General features: G+C 38.6%; 18 non-coding genes across 18 annotated transcripts; all 18 read right to left on the reverse strand.

Moving 5' to 3' along the window:
* Positions 1–667: 667 nt before the first annotated feature.
* Positions 668–740, reverse strand: Trnaa-agc. Its single transcript has one exon. It is a non-coding gene; the product is annotated as a tRNA-Ala (tRNA).
* A 1,478-nt stretch (positions 741–2,218) lies between these two features.
* On the reverse strand, positions 2,219–2,291 carry Trnaa-agc. The gene has a single exon. It is a non-coding gene; the product is annotated as a tRNA-Ala (tRNA).
* A 514-nt stretch (positions 2,292–2,805) lies between these two features.
* Positions 2,806–2,878, reverse strand: Trnaa-agc. Its single transcript has one exon. It is a non-coding gene; the product is annotated as a tRNA-Ala (tRNA).
* A 348-nt stretch (positions 2,879–3,226) lies between these two features.
* Trnaa-agc lies at positions 3,227–3,299 on the reverse strand. The gene has a single exon. It is a non-coding gene; the product is annotated as a tRNA-Ala (tRNA).
* A 340-nt stretch (positions 3,300–3,639) lies between these two features.
* Trnaa-agc lies at positions 3,640–3,712 on the reverse strand. The gene has a single exon. It is a non-coding gene; the product is annotated as a tRNA-Ala (tRNA).
* A 2,361-nt stretch (positions 3,713–6,073) lies between these two features.
* Trnaa-agc lies at positions 6,074–6,146 on the reverse strand. The gene has a single exon. It is a non-coding gene; the product is annotated as a tRNA-Ala (tRNA).
* Positions 6,147–10,389: 4,243 nt separating this feature from the next.
* On the reverse strand, positions 10,390–10,462 carry Trnaa-agc. Its single transcript has one exon. It is a non-coding gene; the product is annotated as a tRNA-Ala (tRNA).
* Positions 10,463–11,508: 1,046 nt separating this feature from the next.
* Positions 11,509–11,581, reverse strand: Trnaa-agc. The gene has a single exon. It is a non-coding gene; the product is annotated as a tRNA-Ala (tRNA).
* A 350-nt stretch (positions 11,582–11,931) lies between these two features.
* Positions 11,932–12,004, reverse strand: Trnaa-agc. Its single transcript has one exon. It is a non-coding gene; the product is annotated as a tRNA-Ala (tRNA).
* Positions 12,005–13,682: 1,678 nt separating this feature from the next.
* Trnaa-agc lies at positions 13,683–13,755 on the reverse strand. Its single transcript has one exon. It is a non-coding gene; the product is annotated as a tRNA-Ala (tRNA).
* Positions 13,756–13,938: 183 nt separating this feature from the next.
* On the reverse strand, positions 13,939–14,011 carry Trnaa-agc. Its single transcript has one exon. It is a non-coding gene; the product is annotated as a tRNA-Ala (tRNA).
* Positions 14,012–14,334: 323 nt separating this feature from the next.
* Positions 14,335–14,407, reverse strand: Trnaa-agc. The gene has a single exon. It is a non-coding gene; the product is annotated as a tRNA-Ala (tRNA).
* A 474-nt stretch (positions 14,408–14,881) lies between these two features.
* On the reverse strand, positions 14,882–14,954 carry Trnaa-agc. Its single transcript has one exon. It is a non-coding gene; the product is annotated as a tRNA-Ala (tRNA).
* Positions 14,955–19,275: 4,321 nt separating this feature from the next.
* Trnaa-agc lies at positions 19,276–19,348 on the reverse strand. Its single transcript has one exon. It is a non-coding gene; the product is annotated as a tRNA-Ala (tRNA).
* Positions 19,349–19,688: 340 nt separating this feature from the next.
* On the reverse strand, positions 19,689–19,761 carry Trnaa-agc. The gene has a single exon. It is a non-coding gene; the product is annotated as a tRNA-Ala (tRNA).
* Positions 19,762–21,364: 1,603 nt separating this feature from the next.
* Trnaa-agc lies at positions 21,365–21,437 on the reverse strand. The gene has a single exon. It is a non-coding gene; the product is annotated as a tRNA-Ala (tRNA).
* A 4,249-nt stretch (positions 21,438–25,686) lies between these two features.
* On the reverse strand, positions 25,687–25,759 carry Trnaa-agc. Its single transcript has one exon. It is a non-coding gene; the product is annotated as a tRNA-Ala (tRNA).
* A 730-nt stretch (positions 25,760–26,489) lies between these two features.
* Trnaa-agc lies at positions 26,490–26,562 on the reverse strand. The gene has a single exon. It is a non-coding gene; the product is annotated as a tRNA-Ala (tRNA).
* Positions 26,563–26,844: the final 282 nt, after the last annotated feature.

The following is a 26,844-nucleotide window of genomic DNA, read 5'->3' on the forward strand; positions in this document are numbered from 1 at the left end:
CGCGGTACTCTGCAAGTGAATCCATTGCATTCAAAAATTCCACGTATTTCATACTTAATAATCACTTGCAACAATTTTTTTTCGTCATCAAGACATAATAAACTAAGTTTTGAAAGCGCCAATAATGTATTCACGGTACCTCCCACACGCTAAACGAGCGCTGTACCACTTGAGCTACGTCCCCGGCAAATAACGCCATTTTATTCAAAGGTTTCGCGTGTTTTATCTCAACAACCTCTCAAACAATTTTTATCGTATCGGTACCGGTACCCTGCAAATGAAGACATTTCATTCAGAAATTTCACGTATCTTATACTTAAAAATCACTCACAACAATTTTTATCATCATCAAGACATAACAAAGTAAGATTTGAAAGCGTCAGGTATCGATACCAGTAACTCTCACATGCTAAGCGAGCGCTCTACCACTTGATCTACGCCCCCGGCAAGTGACTACATTTTATTCAAAGGTTTTACTTGCTTTATTCTCAACAACCATTCATAACCATTTTTATCGTCACCACGATATAAAAAAAATAGATTTGAAAGCACCGCGTGTCGATCCTGGTACCTCTCACATGCTAAGCAATCAAGGTTTCGCGTGCTTCATACTCAACAATCTCTCACAACAATTTTTATCATCACCAAGACATAAAATAGTAAGATTTGGAAGCGCCGGGTATCGATCCCGGTACCTCTCACATGCTAAGCGAGCGCTCTACCACTTGAGCTACGCCCCCGTCATGCAACACCATTTTATTCAAAGGTTTCACGTGATTTATTCTCAACAACCACACAAGCGCCGGGTATCCATCCCGGTACCTCCCACACGCTAAGCGAGCGCTCTACCACTTGATCTACGTTCCCGGCAAATAACGCAATTTTGTTCAAAGGTTTCACGTGTTTTATACTCAACAATCATTCACAACAATTTCTATCGTCACCTAGACATAAAATTCTAAGATTTGAAAGCGCCGGGTATCGATCTTGGTACCTCTCACATGCTGAGCGAGCGCTCTACCACTTGAGCTACGCCCCCAACGTATGTTATTGTTTTATTTTCAACAACCACTCTAAACAATTTTTCTTGTTACCAAGACAAAATAGTAAGATTTGGAAGCGCCAAGTATCTGCAAGTGAATCCATTGCATTCAAAAATTCCACGTATTTCATACTTAATAATCACTTGCAACAATTTTGTTCGTCATCAAGACATAATAAACTAAGTTTTGAAAGCGCCAATTATGTATCACGGTACCTCCCACACGCTAAACGAGCGCTCTACCACTTGAGCTACGTCCCCGGCAAATAACGCCATTTTATTCAAAGGTTTCACGTGTTTTATTCTCAACAACCTCTAAACAATTTTTATCGTATCGGCACCGGTACCGTGCAAGTGAAGACATTTCATTCAGAAATTTAACGTATTTTATACTTAAAAATCACTCACAACAATTTTTATCATCATCAAGACATAACAAAGTAAGATTGTGAAAGCGTCGGGTATCGATACCAGTAACTCCACATGCTAAGCGAGCGCTCTACCACTTGATCTACGACCTACGCCGTCAAGCGACACACCATTTTATCAAAGGTTTTACGTGTTTTATTCTCAACAACCACTCACAACAATTTTTAATCGTCACCACGATATAAAAAAAATAGATTTGAAAGCACCGCGTGTCGATCCTGGTACCTCTCACATGCTAAGCAATCAAGGTTTCGCGTGCTTCATACTCAATAATCTCTCTCCAACAATTTTATCATCACAAGACATAAAATAGTAAGATTTGGAAGCGCCGGGTATCGATCCCGGTACCTCTCACATGCTAACGAGCGCGCTCTACCACTTGAGCTACGCCCCCGTCAAGCGACACACTATTTTATTCAAAGGTTCACGTGTTTTATTATTCTCAACAACCACACAGCGCCGGATATCTATCCCGGTACCTCCCACACGCTAAGCGAGCGCTCTACCACTTGAGCTACGCCCCCGTCAAGCGACACCATTTTATTCAAAGGTTTTACGTGTTTTATTCTCAACAACCACCCACAACAATTTTATCGTCACCACGATATAAAAAAGTTAGATTTGGAAGCACCGCATATCGATCCTGGGTACTTCTCGCATGCTAAGCATTCAAGGTTTCACATGCTTTATACTCAACAATCTCTCACAAACAAGTTTTATCGTCACCAAGACATAAATAGTAAGATTTGGAAGCGCCGAGTATCGATCTCGGTACCTCTCGCATGCTAAGCGAGCGCTCTACCACTTGAGCTACGCCCCCGTCAAGCGACACCATTTTGTTCAAAGGTTTCACGTGTTTCATTCTCAACAACCACACAAGCGCCGGATATCTATCCCGGTACCTCCCACACGCTAGGTGACCACATGATCCACGTCCCCGGCAAATAACGCATTTTCATTTAAAGGTTTCACGTGTTTTATACTCAACAATCAATCACAACAATTTTTATCGTCACCTAGACATAAAATTCTAAGATTTGGAAGCGCCGGGTATCGATCCCGGTACCTCTCACATGCTGAGCGAGCGCTCTACCACTTGATCTACGCCCCCGTCAAGCGACACCATTTTATTCAAAGGTTTTACGTGTTTTATTCTCAACAACCACTCACAACAATTTTTATCGTCACCACGATATAAAAAAAATAGATTTGAAAGCACCGCGTGTCGATCCTGGTACCTCTCACATGCTAAGCAATCAAGGTTTCGCGTGCTTCATACTCAACAATCTCTCACAACAATTTTTATCATCACCAAGACATAAAATAGTAAGATTTGGAAGCGCCGGGTATCGATCCCGGTACCTCTCACATGCTAAGCGAGCGCTCTACCACTTGAGCTACGCCCCCGTCAAGCGACACCATTTTGTTCAAAGGTTTCACGTGTTTTTCTCAACAACCACACAAGCGCCGGATATCTATCCCGGTACCTCCCACACGCTAAGCGAGCGCTCTACCACTTGAGCTACGCCCCCGTCAAGCGACACCATTTTATTCAAAGGTTTTACGTGTTTTGTTCTCAACAACCACCCACAACAATTTTTATCGTCACCACGATATAAAAAAGTTAGATTTGGAAGCACCGCATATCGATCCTGGTACTTCTCGCATGCTAAGCATTCAAGGTTTCACATGCTTTATACTCAACAATCTCTCACAACAAGTTTTATCGTCACCAAGACATAAAATAGTAAGATTTGGAAGCGCCGAGTATCGATCTCGGTACCTCTCACATGCTAAGCGAGCGCTCTACCACTTGAGCTACGCCCCCGTCAAGCGACACCATTTTGTTCAAAGGTTTCACGTGTTTTATTCTCAACAACCACACAAGCGCCGGATATCTATCCCGGTACCTCCCACACGCTAAGTGACCACATGATCCACGTCCCCGGCAAATAACGCATTTTCATTTAAAGGTTTCACGTGTTTTATACTCAACAATCAATCACAACAATTTTTATCGTCACCTAGACATAAAATTCTAAGATTTGGAAGCGCCGGGTAGCGATCCCGGTTCTTCATACTCAAGGCAATCAAGGTTTCACGTGCTTCATACTCAACAATCTCTCACAACAATTTTTATCGTCACCAAGACATAAAATAGTAAGATTTGGAAGCGCCGGGTATCGATCCCGGTTCCTCTCACATGCTAAGCGAGCGCTCTACCACTTGAGCTACGCCCCCAAAGTATGTTATTGGTTTATTTTCAACAACCACTCTCAACAATTTTTATTGTTACCAAGACAAAATAGTAAGATTTAGAAGCGCCGAGTATCGACCCCGGTACTCTGCAAGTGAATCCATTGCATTCAAAAATTTCACATATTTTAAACTTACTAATCGCTTGCAACAATTTTTTTCGTCATCAAGACATATTAAACTAAGTTTTGAAAGCCCCAGTTATGAATCACGGTACCTCCCACACGCTAAACGAGCGCTCTACCACTTGAGCTACTTCTCCGGCAAATAACGCCATTTTATTCAAAGGTTTCACTTGTTTTATTCTCAACAACCGCTCAACAATTTTTATCGTATCGGCACCAGTACCCTGCAAGTGAAGCCATTTCATTCAGAAATTTAACGTATTTTATACTTAAAAATCACTCACAACAATTTTTATCATCATCAAGACATAACAAAGTAAGATTTGAAAGCGTCGGGTATCGATACCAGTAACTCTTACGTGCTAAGCAAGCGCCCTACCACTTGATCTACGCCTCCGTCAAGTGACTACATTTTATTCAAAGGTTTTACGTGTTTTATTCTCAACAACCACTCACAACATTTTTATCGTCACCACGATGTAAGAAAGTTAGATTTGGAAGCACCGCATATCGATCCTGGTACCTCTCACATGCTAAGCAATCAAGGTTTCACATGCTTTATACTCAACAATCTCTCACAACAAGTTTTATCGTCACCAAGACATAAAATAGTAAGATTTGGAAGCCCCGAGTATCGATCTCGGTACCTCTCAGACGCTAAGCGAGCGCTCTACCACTTGAGCTACGCCCCCGTCAAGCGACACTATTTTATTCAAAGGTTACCTCCCACACGCTAAGTGACCACCGGCAAATAACGCATTTTCATTTAAAGGTTTCACGTGTTTTATACTCAACAATCATTCACAACAATTTTTATCGTCACCTAGACATAAAATTCTAAGATTTGGAAGCGCCGTTTATGTCATCAAGACATAATAAACTAAGTTTTGAAAGCGCCAATTATGTATCACGGTACCTCCCACGCGCTAAACGTGCGCTCTAGCATTTGAGCTACGTACCGTGTTTTATTCTCAACAACCACTCAACAATTTTTATCGTATCGGCACCGGTACCCTGCAAGTGAAGCCATTTCATTCAGAAATTTTACGTATTTTATACTTAAAAATCACTCACAACAATTTTTATCATCATCAAGACATAACAAAGTAAGATTTGAAAGCGTCGGGTATCGATACCAGTAACTCCTACATGCTTGATCTACACCTCCGTCAAGTGACTACATTTTATTCAAAGGTTTTACGTGTTTTATTCTCAACAACAACTCACAACAATTTTTATCGTCACCACGATATAAAAAAGTAAGATTTGGAAGCACCGCGTATCGATCCTGGTACCTCTCACATGCTAAGCAATCAAGGTTTCACGTGCTTTATACTCAACAATCTCTCACAACAATTTTTATCGCCACCAAGACATAAAATAGTAAGATTTGGAAGCGCTGGGTATCGATCCCGGTACCTCTCACATGCTATGCGAGCGCTATACCACTTGAGATTCGCCCCAAAGTGTTTTTTTGTATTATTTTCAACAACCACTCTCAACAATTTTATCGTTATCAAGACATAATAGTAAGATTTCGAAGTACCGAGTATCGACCCCGTTTATCTGCAGGTGAACCCATTGCATTCAAACATTTTACGTATTTTATACTTAACAATCACTCGCAACAATTTTATCGTCATCAAGACATAATAAACTAAGTTTTCAAAGCGCTGGGTATGAACCCCGGTACCTCTCACATGCTAGGCGAGCACTCTACCACTTGAGCTACGTCCCCGGCAAATAACGCCATTTTATTCAAAGGTTTCACGTGTTTTATTCTCAACAACCACTCAACAATTTTTATCGTATCGGCACCGGTACCCTGCAAGTGAAGCCATTTCATACAGAAATTTCACGTATTTTATACTTAAAAATCACTCACAACCATTTTTATCATCATCAAGACATAACAAAGTAAGATTTCAAAGCGTCGGGTATCGATACCAGTAACGCTCACATGCTAAGCGAGCGCTCTACCACTTGATCTGCGCCCCTGGCAAGTGACTACATTTTTTTCAAAGGATTTACGTGTTTTATTCTCAACAACCACTCACAATAATTTTTATCGTCACCACGATATAAAAAAGTTAGATTTGGAAGCACCGCGTATTGATCCTGGTACCTCTCACATGCTAAGCAATCAAGGTTTCACGTGCTTCATACTCAACAATCTCTCACAACAATTTTTATCGTCACCAAGACATAAAATAGTAAGATTTGGAAGCGCCGGGTATCGATCCCGGTACCTCTCACATGCTAAGCGAGCGCTCTACCAATTGAGCTACGCCCCCAACACGTTTTATTTTATTATTTTCAACAACTACTCTCAACAATTTTTATCGTTACCAAGAAATAAAATAGTAAGATTTGGAAGCGCCGAGTATCGACCCCGGTACTCTGCATGTGAACCCATTGCATTCAAAAATTTCACGTATTTTATACCTAACAATAACTAGCAACAATTTTTATCGTCATCAAGACATAATAAACTAAGTTTTGAAAGCGCCAATTATGAATCACGGTACCTCCCACACGCTAAACGAGCGCTCCATCACTTGAGTTACGTCCCCGCCAAATAACGCCAGATTATTCAAAGGTTTTACTTGTTTCATTCTCAACACCCTCTCAACAAGTTTTGTCGTTAGCAAGACAAAAATAGTAAAATTTGGAAGTGCCTGGTATCGTCCCGGTACCCTGCAAGTGAAGCCATTTCATTCGGAAATTTCACGTATTTTATACTTAAAAATCACTCACAACAATTTTTATCATCATCAAGACATAAAAAAGTAAGATTTGAAAGCGTTGGGTATCGATACCAGTAATTCTAACAAGCTAAGCGAGCTCTCTGCCACTTGATCTACGCCCCCGTCAAGTGACGTCATTTTATTTAAATGTTTCACGTGCTTCATTCTCAACAACTACTCACAACATTTTTTATCTTCATCAAGACATAAAAAAGTAAGATTTGGCCGCGTATCGATCTCGGTACCTCTCACATGCTAAGCACTCAAGGTTTCACGTGCTTTATACTCAACAATCTCTCACAATAATTTTTATCATCATCAAGACATAAAAAACTAAGTTTTCAAAGCACCGGGTATCAATCCCGTTACCTCCCACACGCTAATCGAGCGCTCTACCACTTGAACTACGTCCCCGTCTAATAACGCCATTTTATTTAAAGGTTTTACGTGCTTTAAACTCAACAATCTCTCACAACGATTCTTATCGTCATCAAGACATAAAATAGTAAGTTTTGCAAGCGTCGGGTAACTCTCACACGCTAAGCGAACGCTCTACCACTTGAGCTACGCCCCCGGCAAGTTACACTATTTTCGCCATAAATTGCCCGAAAGTGCTTTTAGTTTCATTGCCGAGATGACGGCCGTGAATATAGCAATAAATATAATAAAAGAAGAACAAATTACAAAGAGTGAAAAAAGAACTAACGAAAAGCAAATGAAATAGAAGATAAAACTATGAGTCTAAAAATTTATGTGAATAAAGGGAAATGCAGGAATAATCGAAAATAAAAAAGTGGACGAGTTGGCCAAGGAGGAATGTTATTTGGGAACAAAAATAAACAGCATTTTAACAGCAGATATTAATAAAATATTTATGAAAGAAGTTAGAAAAAATGGCAAAGTATATTCGACAACATTACTCAAATAAAAGGCAAAGTATATCATGAAAAAATTCCAGATATTTATTCAAAACCGTGGTTTCAGAAGATAACTGAAAACCGCACGCACATCAGTACCGTTATAAAAATGCGAATTGAATAAATAATAGAACATTTCGGCTACGAGTTGGATTATCGAGGTTTGAAGAGTGCGACTGCAAAGAGGGAGGACCTGAAAATACGGATCACATCGTTCTTCGATGCAAGAATAATATAACACAAAGAAAGACGCTTTACCAACGTCTAAAACAGAAAAATATAGTTTTTCCAACAAACATGACAATATTATTAGCAACAAAAAATATGAGCATATAAAAAGATGTAACTAAATATCTATTTCAGTACCAAAAATATTTATAAATAGTTAATTTATTATTTTAATTAAATTATTTATTTAATCTATTAAAAATTATATTGAAAATGTAAGAATAAAATAAGTTAGTTATTTTATTAGTTAGCTATAAGGGATGACTGTATATTATTAAATAGAAATCAGTAAAACATTTTTAATTTTAACAATCAGATTACAATACAATCTATAAGTTAAAAGTTGTGGTATTAAAAATCAAAATCAAGAAAAAAAAAAATAGAATAAAAGGAGTTAAAGAAAATAAATAGAATATTCTATTTATCATCTTTGACTCCTTTTAATAAAACATATTAAAACAAAAAAAAATCATCTTTAACTTCTTTTAATAAAACATATTAAAACAAAAAACATATCGACACAAAACTAGCGTTTACTAATGGCGGCAAGTGACATACGCCCAACCACCTCACGCCGCATTTTCATCAAAGACAAAGAGTCAAATGTGAGACATCTGATATACATTGGATCCGGCGTATGTGTGTACCTGCGTATTTTAGTGAAATGCCCCAGTAAGAAATGTTCCTTCGAGCTTTTAGCAGCAAATGGAACACCGATAGCTCCATACGGTATGTTATCTTTAAAGCTAAATTTTGGACTTAGTAAAACTCTATCATGGAATTTCGTGATAGCAGAGGTGTCGCGTCCTGATATATATTGGCGTGGATTTGCTCGCTTATTTTAATCTAGCAATTGATCTTAAAAAACGTATTTTAGTAGAAACCTCAGCTGCTTCAGCGTATCCACCTAGATCTAAAAATAGAGTAATACCTTCGGTTAAAATACTGACAGCCACACTGTCCCCATATGACAAAATTTTAGAGAAATATCAAGACTTAACACGACAGATAGCATTAGGGGTGGGCAAACTTGTTACTAATCCTTATATGGAAACAACATCGGTACTACCTACAACACACAAACCAGGTTGCTTTGCACCAGATAAATTAAAATCTGCTAAATATGCGACAGCACGACCATCCGATCAAGAGATGTTGGTCATCGCCTTTACATATGGTACGAAAAGGACCTGGGTGGCGACGTTGTGGAGACTATCGCAGATTAAATGAGTGGACTCAACCGGATTGTTACCCAGTTCGCCATATCCATGATTTTGCGTTATGGGGTAAGGTAATATTTACTATTATCGATTATGTGAAAGCTTACAATCAAGTCCCTATAACTGAGGAAGACATCGCGAAGACAACAATCACTACACCCTTTGGATTATTCGAATTTCCGTTTATGACATTTGGTTTGCACAATGCAGCGCAAACTTTCCCGAGGTTCTTGGACGAAATATTGCAAGGTTTGGAATTCTGTAATGTATACATCGATAAAGCATTGGTTGCATTGGAATTGCACAAACAGCATATGCAACATTCTATGTTCTATTCAAGAAGCTGCAAGAATTCGGTGTAGTTGTCAATCCATCAAAATGTGTATCTGGAAAAACAAAAATAAAGTTTTTAGGATATGAAGTCTTGGCCAGCGGTACTAAATCACTAACATACAAGACACAAGCTATACAAAATTACGCAAAGCCTAAGATCGTTCAACAATTGCGTCAATTTTTAGGCATGTTGACTTTTTACCTGCAATTCAACCCGAAAGCTGTGGAAGTACAAGTGCCGTTAAACAACAAGTTGTGTGGTAATTTGAAGAAGAATACGGTATTGGATTGAGACTCAAATATGGAGAAAGCGATTGAAAAGTGTAAAAAAATAGCGAAAGCAACTTTATTGAAGCATCAATAGCTTGTGATGCTTCCGACCACACTATAGGAGCGGCGTTGCAGCAACAAATTAATGGTAAATGAGGCCCATTGGCCTTTTCTCAAGAAAATTGAATTCAACGGAATGAAAATATTTGACATATTACAGACAGAGAACTACTCGCAATTTACGACGCCGTAAAAATTTTTAGACACATGGTAGAGGGAAAAGAATTTGTGATATACACCGATCATAAACCTATCACTTACGCGTTTAAAAAAAAACAGCCAGTGTATGTCAAGACAATTTCACTACCTTAATTTTGTTAGTCAATTTTCGACTGATATCAGACATATATCGGGTCAAGATAACGTCATAGCAGATGCTTAATCCCGTATCAAGATGATTAACAAATGTGATCTAGATTTTAAGGCAATTGTAGATGAACAATATAATAATATCGACGTGGGGATTTGAAAGCGTCGGGTATCGATACCAGTAACTCTCACATGCTAAGCGAGCGTTCTACCACTTGATCTACGCCCCCGGCAAGTGACTACATTTTATTCAAAGGTTTTACTTGTTTTATTCTCAACAACCACTCATAACCATTCTTATCGTCACCACGATATAAAAAAATTAGATTTGGAAGCACCGCGTATCGATCCTGGTTCCTCTCACATGCTAAGCAATCAAGGTTTCACGTGCTTCATACTCAACAATCTCTCACAACAATTTTTATCGTCACCAAGACATAAAATAGTAAGATTTGGAAGCGCCGGGTATCGATCCCGGTACCTCTCACATGCTAAGCGAGCTCTCTACCACTTGAGCTACGCCCCCAACCTATGTTATTGGTTTCTTTTCAACAACCACTCTCAACAATTTTTATTGTTACCAAGACAAAATAGTAAGATTTAGAAGCGCCGAGTATCGACCCCGGTACTCTGCAAGTGAATCCATTGCATTCAAAAATTTCACGTATTTATACTTAATAATCGCTTGCAATAATTTTTTTCGTCATCAAGACATATTAAACTAAGTTTTGAAAGCACCGGTTATAAATCACGGTACCTCTCTCACGCTAAACGAGCGCTCTACCACTTGAGCTACTTCTCCGGCAAATAACGCCATTTTATTCAAAGGTTTCACGTGTTTTATTCTCAACAACCACTCAACAATTTTTATCGTATCGGCACCAGTACCCTGCCATTTCATTCAGAAATTTCACGTATTTTATACTTAAAAATCACTCACAACAATTTTTATCATCATCAAGACATAACAAAGTAAGATTTGAAAGCGTCGGGTATCGATACCAGTAACTCTAACATGCTAAGCGAGCGCCCTACCACTTGATCTACGCCCCCGGCAAGTGACTACATTTTATTCAAAGGTTTTACTTGTTTTATTCTCAACAACCACTCATAACCATTCTTATCGTCACCACGATATAAAAAAAATAGATTTGGAAGCACCGCGTATCGATCCTGGTTCCTCTCACATGCTAAGCAATCAAGGTTTCACGTGCTTCATACTCAACAATCTCTCACAACAATTTTTATCGTCACCAAGATATAAAATAGTAAGATTTGAAAGCGTCGGGTATCGACACCAGTAACTCTCACATGCTAAGCGAGCGCTCTACCACTTGATCTACACCCCCGGCAAGTGACTACATTTTATATAAAGGTTTTACTTGCTTTATTCTTAACAACCACTCATAACCATTTTAATCGTCACCACGATATAAAAAAAATAGATTTGGAAGCACCGCGTATCGATCCTGGTACCTCTCACATGCTAAGCAATCAAGGTTTCGCGTGCTTCATACTCAACAATCTCTCACAACAATTTTTATCGTCACCAAGACATAAAATAGTAAGATTTGGAAGCGCCGGGTATCGATCCCAGTACCTCTCACATGCTAAGCGAGCGCTCTACCACTTGAGCTACGCCCCCGTCAAGCGACACCATTTTATTCAAAGGTTTCACGTGTTTTATTCTCAACAACCACACAAGCGCCAGATATCTATCCCGGTACCTCCCACACGCTAAGCAAGCGCTCTACCACTTGAGCTACGCCCCCGTCAAGCGACACCATTTTATTCAAAGGTTTTACGTGTTTTATTCTCAACAACCACTCACAACAATTTTTATCGTCACCACGATGTAAGAAAGTTAGATTTGGAAGCACCGCATATCAATCCTGGTACCTCTCACATGCTAAGCATTCAAGGTTTCACATGCTTTATACTCAACAATCTCTCACAACAAGTTTTATCGTCACCAACACATAAAATAGTAAGGTTTGGAAGCGCCGAGTATCGATCTCGGTACCTCTCACATGCTAAGCGAGCGCTCTACCACTTGAGCTACGCCCCCGTCAAGCAACACCATTTTGTTCAAAGGTTTCACGTGTTTTATTCTCAACAACCACACAAGCGCCGGATATCTATCCCGGTACCTCCCACACGCTAAGCGACCACTTGATCTACGTCGTCGGCAAATGAGGCATTTTCATTTAAAGGTTTCACGTGTTTTATACTAACAATCATTCACAACAATTTTTATCGTCACCTAGACATAAAATTCTAAGATTTGGAAGCGCCGGGTATCGATCCCGGTTCTTCATACTCAAGGCAATCAAGGTTTCACGTGCTTCATACTCAACAATCTCTCACAACAATTTTTATCATCACCCAGACATAAAATAGTAAGCTTTGGAAGCGCTGGGTATCGATCCCGGTACCTCTCACATACTAAGCGAGCGCTCTACCACTTGAGCTACGCCCCCGTCAAGCGACATCATTTTGTTCAAAGATTTCACGTGTTTTATTCTCAACAACCACACACGCGCCGGGTATCTATCCCGGTACCTCCCACACGCTAAGCGAGCGCTCTACCACTAGATCTACGTCCCCGGCAAATAACACAATTTCATTTAAAGATTTTACGTGTTTTATACTCAACAATCATTCATAACAATTTTTATCGTCACCTAGACATGAAATTCTAAGATTTGGAAGCGCCGTTTATGTCATCAAGACATAATAAACTAAGTTTTGAAAGCGCCAATTATGTATCACGGTACCTCCCACGCGCTAAACGAGCGCTCTACTACTTGAGCTACGGCCCCGGCAAATAACGCCATTTTATTCAAATGTTTCACGTGTTTTATTCTCAACAACCACACAAGCGCCGGGTATCCATCCCGGTACCTCCCACACGCTAAGCGAGCGCTCTACCACTTGATCTACGTTCCCGGCAAATAACGCAATTTTGTTCAAAGGTTTCACGTGTTTTATACTCAACAATCATTCACAACAATTTTTATCGTCACCTAGACATAAAATTCTAAGATTTGGAAGCGCCGGGTATCAATCCCGGTACCTCTCACATGCTGAGCGAGCGCTCTACCACTTGAGCTACGCCCCCAACGTACGTTATTGTTTTATTTTCAACAACCACTCTAAACAATTTTTCTTGTTACTAAGACAACATAGTAAGATTTGGAAGCGCCGAGTATCGACCGCGGTACTCTGCAAGTGAATCCATTGCATTCAAAAATTCCACGTATTTCATACTTAATAATAACTTGCAACAATTTTTTTCGTCATCAAGACATAATAAACTAAGTTTTGAAAGCGCCAATTATGTATCACGGTACCTCCCACGCGCTAAACGAGCGCTCTACTACTTGAGCTACGTCCCCGGCAAATAACGCCATTTTATTCAAATGTTTCACGTGTTTTATTCTCAACAACCACACAAGCGCCGGGTATCCATCCCGGTACCTCCCACACGCTAAGCGAGCGCTCTACCACTTGATCTACGTTCCCGGCAAATAACGCAATTTTGTTCAAAGGTTTCACGTGTTTTATACTCAACAATCATTCACAACAATTTTTATCGTCACCTAGACATAAAATTCTAAGATTTGGAAGCGCCGGGTATCGATCCCGGTTCTTCATACTCAAGGCAATCAAGGTTTCACGTGCTTCATACTCAACAATCTCTCACAACAATTTTTATCGTCACCAAGATATAAAATAGTAAGATTTGGAAGCGCCGGGTATCGATCCCGGTACCTCTCCCATGCTAAGCGAGCGCTCTACCAGTTGAGCTACGCCCCCCACGTATGTCATTGTTTTATGATCGACAACCACTCTCAACAATTTTTCTTGTTACCAAGACAAAATAGTAAGATTTGGAAGCGCCGAGTATCGACCGCGGTACTCTGCAAGTGAATCCATTGCATTCAAAAACAATCTCTCACAACAATTTTTATCATCACCAAGACATAAAATAGTAAGATTTGGAAGCGCCGGGTATCGATCCCGGTACCTCTCACATGCTAAGCGAGCGCTCTACCACTTGAGCTACGCCCCCGTCATGCGACACCATTTTATTGAAAGGTTTTACGTGTTTTATTAAAGTAAGATTTGAAAGCGTCGGGTATCGATACCAGGAACTCTCACATGCTAAGCGAGCGCTCTACCACTTGATCTACGCCCCCGGCAAGTGATTACATTTTATTCAAAGGTTTTACTTGCTTTATTCTCAACAACCACTCATAACCATTTTTATCGTCACCACGATATAAAAAAAATAGGTACCTCTCACATGCTAAGCAATCAAGGTTTCGCCTGCTTCATACTCAACAATCTCTCACAACAATTTTTATCATCACCAAGACATAAAATAGTAAGATTTGGAAGCGCCGGGTATCGATCCCGGTACCTCTCACATGCTAAGCGAGCGCTCTACCACTTGAGCTACGCCCCCGTCAAGCGACACCATTTTATTCAAAGGTTTTACGTGTTTTATTCTCAACAACCACACAAACGCCGGATATCTATCCCGGTACCTCCCACACGCTAAGCGAGCGCTCTACCACTTGAGCTACGCCCCCGTCAAGCGACACCATTTTATTCAAAGGTTTTACGTGTTTTATTCTCAACAACCACTCACAACAATTTTTATTGTCACCACGATGTATGAAAGTTAGATTTGGAAGCACCGCATATCGATCCTGGTACCTCTCACATGCTAAGCATTCAAGGTTTCACATGCTTTATACTCAACAATCTCTCACAACAAGTTTTATCGTCACCAAGACATAAAATAGTAAGATTTGGAAGCGCCGAGTATCGATCTCGGTACCTCTCACATGCTAAGCAATCAAGGTTTCATTTGCTTCATACTCAACAATCTCTCACAACAATTTTTATCGTCACCAAGACATAAAATAGTAAGATTTGGAAGCGCCGGGTATCGATCCCGTTACCTCTCACACGCTAAGCGAGCGCTCTACCACTTGAGCTACGCCCCCAACGTATGTTATTGGTTTCTTTTCAACAACCACTCTCAACAATTTTTATTGTTACCAAGACAAAATAGTAAGATTTAGAAGCGCCGAGTATCGACCCCGGTACTCTGCAAGTGAATCCATTGCATTCAAAAATTTCGAGCGCTCTACCACTAGATCTACGTCCCCGGCAAATAACACAATTTCATTTAAAGATTTTACGTGTTTTATACTCAACAATCATTCATAACAATTTTTATCGTCACCTAGACATGAAATTCTAAGATTTGGAAGCGCCGTTCATGTCATCAAGACATAATAAACTAAGTTTTGAAAGCGCCAATTATGTATCACGGTACCTCCCACGCGCTAAACGAGCGCTCTACTACTTGAGCTACGTCCCCGGCGAATAACGCCATTTTATTCAAAGGTTTTACTTGTTTCATTCTCAACACCCACTCAACAAGTTTTGTCGTTAGCAAGACAAAAATAGTAAAATTTGGAAGTGCCTGGTATCGGCCCGGTACCCTGCAAGTGAAGCCATTTCATTCGGAAATTTCACGTATTTTATACTTAAAAATCACTCACAACAATTTTTATCATCATCAAGACATAAAAAAGTAAGATTTGAAAGCGTTGGGTATCGATACCAGTAATTCTAACAAGCTAAGCGAGCTCTCTGCCACTTGATCTACGCCCCCGTCAAGTGACGTCATTTTATTTAAATGTTTCACGTGCTTCATTCTCAACAACTACTCACAACATTTTTTATCTTCATCAAGACATAAAAAAGTAAGATTTGGCCGCGTATCGATCTCGGTACCTCTCACGTGCTAAGCACTCAAGGTTTCACGTGCTTTATACTCAACAATCTCTCACAATAATTTTTATCATCATCAAGACATAAAAAACTAAGTTTTCAAAGCACCGGGTATCAAACCCGTTACCTCCCACACGCTAATCGAGCGCTCTACCACTTGAACTACGTCCCCGTCTAATAACGCCATTTTATTTAAAGGTTTTACGTGCTTTAAACTCAACAATCTCTCACAACGATTCTTATCGTCATCAAGACATAAAATAGTAAGTTTTGCAAGCGTCGGGTAACTCTCACACGCTAAGCGAACGCTCTACCACTTGAGCTACGCCCCCGGCAAGTTACACTATTTTCGCCATAAATTGCCCAAAAGTGCTTTTAGTTTCATTGCCGAGATGACGGCCGTGAATATAGCAATAAATATAATAAAAGAAGAACAAATTACAAAGAGTGAAAAAAGAACTAACGAAAAGCAAATGAAATAGAAGATAAAACTATGAGTCTAAAAATTTATGTAAATAAAGGGAAATGCAGGAATAATCGAAAATAAAAAAGTGGACGAGTTGGCCAAGGAGGAATGTTATTTGGGAACAAAAATAAACAGCATTTTAACAGCAGATATTAATAAAATATTTATGAAAGAAGTTAGAAAAAAATGGCAAAGTATATTCGACAACATTACTCAAATATAAGGCAAAGTATATCATGAAAAAATTCCAGATATTTATTCGAAACCGTGGTTTCAGAAGATAACTGAAAACCGCACGCACATCAGTACCGTTATAAAAATGCGAATTGAATAAATAATAGAACATTTCGGCTACGAGTTGGATTATCGAGGTTTGAAGAGTGCGACTGCAAAGAGGGAGGACCTGAAAATACGGATCACATCGTTCTTCGATGCAAGAATAATATAACACAAAGAAAGACGCTTTACCAACGTCTAAAACAGAAAAATATAGTTTTTCCAACAAACATGACAATATTATTAGCAACAAAAAATATGAGCATATAAAAAGATGTAACTAAATATCTATTTCAGTACCAAAAATATTCATAAATAGTTAATTTATTATTTTAATTAAATTATTTATTTAATCTATTAAAAATTATATTGAAAATGTAAGAATAAAATAAGTTAGTTATTTTATTAGTTAGCTATAAGGGATGACTGTATATATTAAATAGAAATCAGTAAAACATTTTTAATTTAAACAATCAGATACAATACAATCTATAAGTAAAGTTGTGGTATTAAAAATCAAAATCAAGAAAAAAAAATAGAATAAAAGGAGTTAAAGAAATAAATAGAATATTCTATTATCATCTTTGACTCCTTTAATAAAAACATATTAAAACAAAAAAAAATCATCTTAACTCTTTTAATAAAAACATATTAAAACAAAAAACATATCGACACAAAACTAGCGTTTACTAATGGCGGCAAGTGACATACGCCCAACCACCTCACGCCGCATTTCATCAAAGACAAAGAATCAAATGTGAGACATCTGATATACATTGGATCCGGCGTATGTGTGTACCTGCGTATTTAGTGAAATGCCCCAGTAAGAAATGTTCCTTCGAGCTTTTAGCAGCAAATGGAACACCGATAGCTCCATACGGTATGTTATCTTTAAAGCTAAATTTTGGACTTAGTAAAACTCTATCATGGAATTTCGTGATAGCAGAGGTGTCGCGTCCTGATATATATTGGCGTGGATTTGCTCGCTTATTTTAATCTAGCAATTGATCTTAAAAAACGTATTTTAGTAGAAACCTCAGCTGCTTCAGCGTATCCACCTAGATCTAAAAATAGAGTAATACCTTCGGTTAAAATACTGACAGCCACACTGTCCCCATATGACAAAATTTTAGAGAAATATCTAGACTTAACACGACAGATAGCATTAGGGGTGGGCAAACTTGTTACTAATCCTTATATGGAAACAACATCGGTACTACCTACAACACACAAACCAGGTTGCTTTGCACCAGATAAATTAAAATCTGCTAAATATGCGACAGCACGACCATCCGATCAAGAGATGTTGGTCATCGCCTTTACATATGGTACGAAAAGGATCTGGGTGGTGACGTTGTGGAGACTATCGCAGATTAAATGAGTGGACTCAACCGGATTGTTACCCGGGTTACCCAGTTCGCCATATCCATGATTTTGCGTTATGGGGTAAGGTAATATTTACTATTATCGATTCTGTGAAAGCTTACAATCAAGTCCCTATAACTGAGGAAGACATCGCGAAGACAACAATCACTACGCCCTTTGGATTATTCGAATTTCCGTTTATGACATTTGGTTTGCACAATGAAGCGCAAACTTTCCCGAGGTTCTTGGACGAAATATTGCAAGGTTTGGAATTCTGTAATGTATACATTGATAAAGCATTGGTTGCATTGGAATTGCACAAACAGCATATGCAACATTCTATGTTCTATTCAAGAAGCTGCAAGAATTCGGTGTAGTTGTCAATCCATCAAAATGTGTATCTGGAAAAACAAAAATAAAGTTTTTAGGATATGAAGTCTTGGCCAGAGGTACTAAATCACTAACATACAAGAAGCACAAGCTATACAAAATTACGCAAAGCCTAAGATCGTTCAACAGTTGCGTCAATTTTTAGGCATGTTCACTTTTTACCTGCAATTCAACCCGAAAGCTGCGGAAGTACAAGTGCCGTTAAACAACAAGTTGTGTGGTAATTTGAAGAAGAATACGGTATTGGATTGAGACTCAAATATGGAGAAAGCGATTGAAAAGTGTAAAAAAATAGCGAAAGCAACTTTATTGAAGCACCCGCGTTTATAAGCTCCGCTAGCAATAGCTTGTGATGCTTCCGACCACACTATAGGAGCGGCGTTGCAGCAACAAATTAATGGTAAATGGGGCCCATTAGCAATTTCCCAAGAAAATTGAATTCAACGGAATGAAAATATTTGACATATTACCGACAGAGAACTACTCGCAATTTACGACGCCGTAAAAATTTTTAGACACATGGTAGAGGGAAAAGAATTTGTGATATACACCGATCATAAACCTATCACTTACGCGTTTAAAAAAAAAACAGCCAGTGTATGTCAAGACAATTTCACTACCTTAATTTTGTTAGTCAATTTTCGACTGATATCAGACATATATCGGGTCAAGATAACGTCATAGCATATGCTTAATCCCGTATCAAGATGATTAACAAATGTCTAGATTTTAAGGCAATTGTAGATGAACAATATAATAATATCGACGTGGGGATTTGAAAGCGTCGGGTATCGATACCAGTAACTCTCACATGCTAAGCGAGAGGCAAAGGTTTTACGTGTTTTAGTCTCAACAACCACTCACAACAATTTTTATCGTCACCACGATATAAAAAAGTTAGATTTGGAAGCACCGCGTATCGATCCTGGTACCTCTCACATGCTAAGCAATCAAGGTTTCATTTGCTTCACACTCAACAATCTCTCACAACAATTTTTATCGTCACCAAGACATAAAATAGTAAGATTTGGAAGCGCCGGGTATCGATCCCGGTACCTCTCACATGCTAAGCGAGCGCTCTACCACTTGAGCTACGTCCCCGTCAAGCGATACCATTTTGTTCAAAGGTTTCACGTGTTTTATTCTCAACAACCACACAAGCGCCGGATATCTATCCCGGTACCTCCCACACGCTAAGTGACCACTTGATCCACGTCCCCGGCAAATAACGCATTTTCATTTAAAGGTTTCACGTGTTTTATACTCAACAATCATTCACAACAATTTTTATCGTCACCTAGACATGAAATTCTAAGATTTGGAAGCGCCGGGTATCGATCCCGGTTCTTCATACTCAAGGCAATCAAGGTTTCACGTGCTTCATACTCAACAATCTCTCACAACAATTTTTATCGTTACCAAGACATAAAATAGTAAGATTTGGAAGCGCCGGGTATCGATCCCGGTACCTCTCACATGCTAAGCGAGCGCTCTACCACTTGAGCTACGCCCCCGTCAAGCGACACCATTTAATTCAAAGGTTTCACGTGTTTTATTCTCAACAACCACACACGCGCCGGGTATCTATCCCGGTACCTCCCACACGCTAAGCGAGCGCTCTACCACTAGATCTACGTCCCCGGCAAATAACACAATTTCATTTAAAGATTTTACATGTTTTATACTCAACAATCATTCATAACAATTTTTATCGTCACCTAGACATGAAATTCTACGATTTGGAAGCGCCGTTTATGTCATCAAGACATAATAAACTACGTTTTGAAAGCGCCAATTATATATCACGGTACCTCCCACGCGCTAAACGAGCGCTCTAGCATTTGAGCTACGTACCGTGTTTTATTCTCAACAAGCACTCAACAATTTTTATCGTATCGGCACCGGTACCCTGCAAGTGAAGCCATTTCATTCAGAAATTTCACGTATTTTATACTTAAAAATCACTCACAACAATTTTTATCATCATCAAGACATAACAAAGTAAGATTTGAAAGCGTCGGGTATCGACACCAGTAACTCCTACATGCTTGATCTACACCTCCGTCAAGTGACTACATTTTATTCAAAAGTTTTACGTGTTTTATTCTCAACAACAACTCACAATAATTTTTATCGTCACCACGATATAAAAAAGTAAAATTTGGAAGCACCGCGTATCGATCCTGGTACATCTCACATGCTAAGCAATCAAGGTTTCACGAGCTTTATACTCAACAATCTCTCACAACAATTTCTATCGCCACCAAGACATAAAATAGTAAGATTTGGAAGCGCTGGGTATCGATCCCGGTACCTCTCACATGCTATGCGAGCGCTATACCACTTGAGCTACGCCCCAAAGTGTTTTTTTGTATTATTTTCAACAACCACTCTAAACAATTTTTATCGTTACCAAGACACAATAGTAAGATTTCGAAGTACCGAGTATCGACCCCGTTTATCTGCAAGTGAACCCATTGCATTCAAACATTGCACGTATTTTATACTTAACAATCACTCGTAACAATTTTATCGTCATCAAGACATAATAAACTAAGTTTTCAAAGCGCTGGGTATGAATCCCGGTACCTCTCACATGCTAGGCGAGCACTCTACCACTTGAGCTACGTCCTCGGCAAATAACGCCATTTTATTCAAAGGTTTCACGGGTTTTATTCTCAACAACCACTCAACAATTTTTATCGTATCGGCACCGGTACCCTGCAAGTGAAGCCATTTCATTCAGAAATTTCACGTATTTTTTACTTAAAAATCACTCACAACCATTTTTATCATCATCAAGACATAACAAAGTAAGATTTCAAAGCGTCGGGTATCGATACCAGTAACGCTCACATGCTAAGCGAGCGCTCTACCACTTGATCTGCGCCCCTGGCAAGTGACTACATTTTTTTCAAAGGATTTACGTGTTTTATTCTCAACAACCACTCACAACAATTTTTATCGTCACCACGATATAAAAAAGTTAGATTTGGAAGCACCGCGTATTGATCCTGGTACCTCTCACATGCTAAGCAATCACGGTTTTACGTGCTTCATACTCAACAATCTCTCACAACAATTTTTATCGTCACCAAGACATAAAATAGTAAGATTTGGAAGCGCCGGGTATCGATCCCGGTACCTCTCACATGCTAAGCGAGCGCTCTACCAATTCAGCAACGCTCCCAACACGTTTTATTTTATTATTTTCAACAACTACTCTCAACAATTTTTATCGTTACCAAGAAATAAAATAGTAAGATTTGGAAGCGCCGAGTATCGACCCCGGTACTCTGCATGTGAACCCATTGCATTCAAAAATTTCACGTATTTTATACCTAACAATAACTAGCAACAATTTTTATCGTCATCAAGACATAATAAACTAAGTTTAGAAAGCGCCAATTATGAATCACGGTACCTCCCACACGCTAAACGAGCGCTTCATCACTTGAGTTACGTCCCCGCCAAATAACGCCAGGTTATTCAAAGGTTTTACTTGTTTCATTCTCAACACCCACTCAACAAGTTTTGTCGTTAGCAAGACAAAAATAGTAAGATTTGGAAGTGCCTGGTATCGGCCCGGTACCCTGCAAGTGAAGCCATTTCATTCGGAAATTTCACGTATTTTATACTTAAAAATCACTCACAACAATTTTTATCATCATCAAGACATAAAAAAGTAAGATTTGAAAGCGTTGGGTATCGATACCAGTAATTCTAACAAGCTAAGCGAGCTCTCTGCCACTTGATCTACGCCCCCGTCAAGTGACGTCATTTTATTTAAAGGTTTCACGTGCTTCATTCTCAACAACTACTCACAACATTTTTTATCTTCATCAAGACATAAAAAAAGTAAGATTTGGCCGCGTATCGATCTCGGTACCTCTCACATGCTAAGCACTCAAGGTTTCGCGTGATTTATACTCAACAATCTCTCACAATAATTTTTATCATCATCAAGACATAAAAAACTAAGTTTTGAAAGCACCGGGTATCAATCCCGTTACCTCCCACACGCTAATCGAGCGCTCTACCACTTGAACTACGTCCCCGTCTAATAACGCCATTTTATTTAAAGGTTTTACGTACTTTAAACTCAACAATCTCTCACAACGATTCTTATCGTCATCAAGACATAAAATAGTAAGTTTTGTAAGCGCCGGGTAACTCTCACACGCTAAGCGAACGCTCTACCACTTGAGCTACGCCCCCGGCAAGTTACACCATTTTCGCCATAAATTGCCCGAAAGTGCTTTTAGTTTCATTGCCGAGATGACGGCCGTGAATATAGCAATAAATATAATAAATGAAGAACAAATTACAAAGAGTGAAAAAAGAACTAACGAAAAGCAAATGAAATAGAAGATAAAACTATGAGTCTAAAAATTTATGTGAATAATCGAAAATGAAAAAGTGGACGAGTTGGCCAAGGAGGAATGTTATTTGGGAACAAAAATAAACAGCATTTTAACAGCAGATATTAATAAAATATTTATGAAAGAAGTTAGAGAAAAATGGCAAAGTATATTCGACAACATTACTCAAATAAAAGGCAAAGTATATCATGAAAAAATTCCAGATATTTATTCGAAACCGTGGTTTTAGTAGATAACTGAAAACCACACGCACATCAGTACCGTTATAAAAATGCGAATTGAATAAATAATAGAACATTTCGGCTACGAGTTGGATTATCGAGGTTTGAAGAGTGCGACTGCAAAGAGGGAGGACCTGAAAATACGGATCACATCGTTCTTCGATGCAAGAATTATATAACACAAAGAAAGACGCTTTACCAACGTCTAAAACAGAAAAATATAGTTTTTCCAACAAACATGACAATATTATTAGCAACAAAAAATATGAGCATATAAAAAGATGTAACTAAATATCTATTTCAGTACCAAAAATATTTATAAATAGTTAATTTATTATTTTAATTAAATTATTTATTTAATCTATTAAAAATTATATTGAAAATGTAAGAATAGAATAAGTTAGTTATTTTATTAGTTAGCTATAAGGGATGACTGTATATTAATAAATAGAAATCAATAAAACATTTTTAATTTTAACAATCAGATTACAATACAATCTATAAGTTAAAAGTTGTGGTATTGAAAATCAAAATCAAGAAAAAAAATAGAATAAAAGGAGTTAAAGAAAATAAATAGAATATTCTATTTATCATCTTTGACTCCTTTTAATAAAACATATTAAAACATATTAAAAAAAAAAAAAATCATCTTTAACTCCTTTTAATAAAACATATTAAAACATATTAAAACAAAAAACATATCGACACGAAACTAGCGTTTACTAATGGCGGCAAGTGACATACGCCCAACCATCTCACGCCGCATTTTCATCAAAGACAAAGAGTCAAATGTGAGACATCTGATATACATTGGATCCGGCGTATGTGTGTACCTGCGTATTTTAGTGAAATGCCCCAGTAAGAAATGTTACTTCGAGCTTTTAGCAGCAAATGGAACACCGATAGCTCCATACGGTATGTTATCTTTAAAGCTAAATTTTGGACTTAGTAAAACTCTATCATGGAATTTCGTGATAGCAGAGGTGTCGCGTCCTGATATATATTGGCGTGGATTTGCTCGCTTATTTTAATCTAGCAATTGATCTTAAAAAACGTATTTTAGTAGAAACATCAGCTGCTTCAGCTAGATCTAAAAATAGAGTAATACCTTCGGTTAAAATACTGACAGCCACACTGTCCCCATATGACAAAATTTTAGAGAAATATCTAGACTTAACACGACAGATAGCATTAGGGGTGGGCAAACTTGTTACTAATCCTTATATGGAAACAACATCGGTACTACCTACAACACACAAACCAGGTTGCTTTGCACCAGATAAATTAAAATCTGCTAAATATGCGACAGCACGACCATCCGATCAAGAGATGTTGGTCATCGCCTTTACATATGGTACGAAAAGGATCTGGGTGGCGACGTTGTGGAGACTATCGCAGATTAAATGAGTGGACTCAACCGGATTGTTACCCAGTTCGCAATATCCATGATTTTGCGTTATGGGGTAAGGTAATATTTACTATTATCGATTCTGTGAAAGCTTACAATCAAGTCCCTAAAACTGAGAAAGACATCGCGAAGACAACAATCACTACGCCCTTTGGATTATTCGAATTTCCGTTTATGACATTTGGTTTGCACAATGCAGCGCAAACTTTCCCGAGGTTCTTGGACGAAATATTGCAAGGTTTGGAATTCTGTAATGTATACATCGATAAAGCATTGGTTGCATTGGAATTGCATAAACAGCATATGCAACATTCTATGTTCTATTCAAGAAGCTGCAAGAATTCGGTGTAGTTGTCAATCCATCAAAATGTGTATCTGGAAAAACAAAAATAAAGTTTTTAGGATATGAAATCTTGGCCAGAGGTACTAAATCACTAACATACAAGACACAAGCTATACAAAATTACGCAAAGCCTAAGATCGTTCAACAGTTGCGTCAATTTTTAGGCATGTTCACTTTTTACTTGCAATTCAACCCGAAAGCTGCGGAAGTACAAGTGCCGTTAAACAACAAGTTGTGTGGTAATTTGAAGAAGAATACGGTATTGGATTGAGACTCAAATATGGAGAAAGCGATTGGAAAGTGTAAAAAAATAGCAAAAGCAACTTTATTGAAGCACCCGCGTTTATACGCTCCGCTATCAATAGCTTGTGATGCTTCCGACCACACTATAGGAGCGGCGTTGCAGCAACAAATTAATGGTAAATGGAGCCCATTAGCATTTTCTCAAGAAAATTGAATTCAACGGAATGAAAATATTTGACATATTACCGACAGAGAACTACTCGCAATTTACGACGCCGTAAAATTTTTTAGACACATGGTAGAGGGAAAAGAATTTGTGATATACACCGATCATAAACCTATCACTTACGCGTTTAAAAAAAACAGCCAGTGTATGTCAAGACAATTTCACTACCTTAATTTTGTTAGTCAATTTTCGACTGATATCAGACATATATCGGGTCAAGATAACGTCATAGAATATGCTTAATCCCGTATCAAGATGATTAACAAATGTCTAGATTTTAAGGCAATAGTAGATGAACAATATAATAATATCGACGTGGGGATTTGAAAGCGTCAATCCCGGTACCTCTCACATTTTAGGCGAGCGCTCTACCACTTGAGCTACGCCCCCGTCAAGCGACACCATTTTATTCAAAGGTTTCACGTGTTTTATTCTCAACAACCACACAAGCGCCGGAAATCTATCCCGGTATCTCCCACACGCTAAGCGAGCGCTCTACCACTTGATCTACGTCCCGCGCAAATAACGCATATTCATTTAAAGGTTTCACGTGTTTTATACTCAACAATCATTCACAACAATTTTTATCGTTACCTAGACATAAAATTCTAAGATTTGGAAGCGCCGGGTATCGATCCCGGTACCTCTCACATGCTAAGAGAGCGCTCTACCACTTGAGCTACGCCCCCAAAGTATGTTATTGGTTTATTTTCAACAACCACTCTCAACAATTTTTATTGTTACCAAGACAAAATAGTAAGATTTAGAAGCGCCGAGTATCGACCCCGGTACTCTGCAAGTGAATCCATTGCACTCAAAAATTTCACGTATTTTATACTTAATAATCGCTTGCAACAATTTTTTTCGTCATCAAGACATATTAAACTAAGTTTTGAAAGCGCCAGACGAGCGCTCTACCACTTGAGCTACATCTCCGGCAAATAACGCCGTTTTATTCAAAGGTTTCACTTGTTTTATTCTCAACAACCGCTCAACAATTTTTATCGTTTCGGCACCAGTACCCTGCAAGTGAAGCCATTTCATTCAGAAATTTCACGTATTTTATACTTAAAAATCACTCACAACAATTTTTATCATCATCAAGACATAACAAAATAAGATTTGAAAGCGTCGGGTATCGATACCAGTAACTCTTACGTGCTAAGCGAGCGCTCTACCACTTGATCTACGCCTCCGTCAAGTGACTACATTTTATTCAAAGGTTTTACGTGTTTTATTCTCAACAACCACTCACAACAATTTTTATCGTCACCACGATGTAAGAAAGTTAGATTTGGAAGCACGGCATATCGATCCTGGTACCTCTCACATGCTAAGCAATCAAGGTTTCACATGCTTTATACTCAACAATCTCTCACAACAAGTTTTATCGTCACCAAGACATAAAATAGTAAGATTTGGAAGCGCCGAGTATCGATCTCGGAACCTCTCACATGCTAAGCGAGCGCTTTACCACTTGAGCTACGCCCCCGTCAAGCGACACTATTTTATTCAAAGGTTTCACGTGTTTTATTCTCAACAACCACACAAGCGCCGGATATCTATCCCGGTACCTCCCACACGCTAAGTGACCACTGGATCTACGTCCCCGGCAAATAACGCATTTTCATTTAAAGGTTTCACGTGTTTTATACTCAACAATCATTCACAACAATTTTTATCGTCACCTAGACATGAAATTCTAAAATTTGGAAGCGCCGTTTATGTCATCAAGACATAATAAACTAAGTTTTGAAAGCGACAATTATGTATC

This window comes from Ctenocephalides felis, unplaced genomic scaffold, assembly GCF_003426905.1.
Source record: "Ctenocephalides felis isolate EL2017-DRISC unplaced genomic scaffold, ASM342690v1 CF-g0.4_SCAFFOLD_01492, whole genome shotgun sequence".
NCBI classification, from domain to species: domain Eukaryota; kingdom Metazoa; phylum Arthropoda; class Insecta; order Siphonaptera; family Pulicidae; genus Ctenocephalides; species Ctenocephalides felis.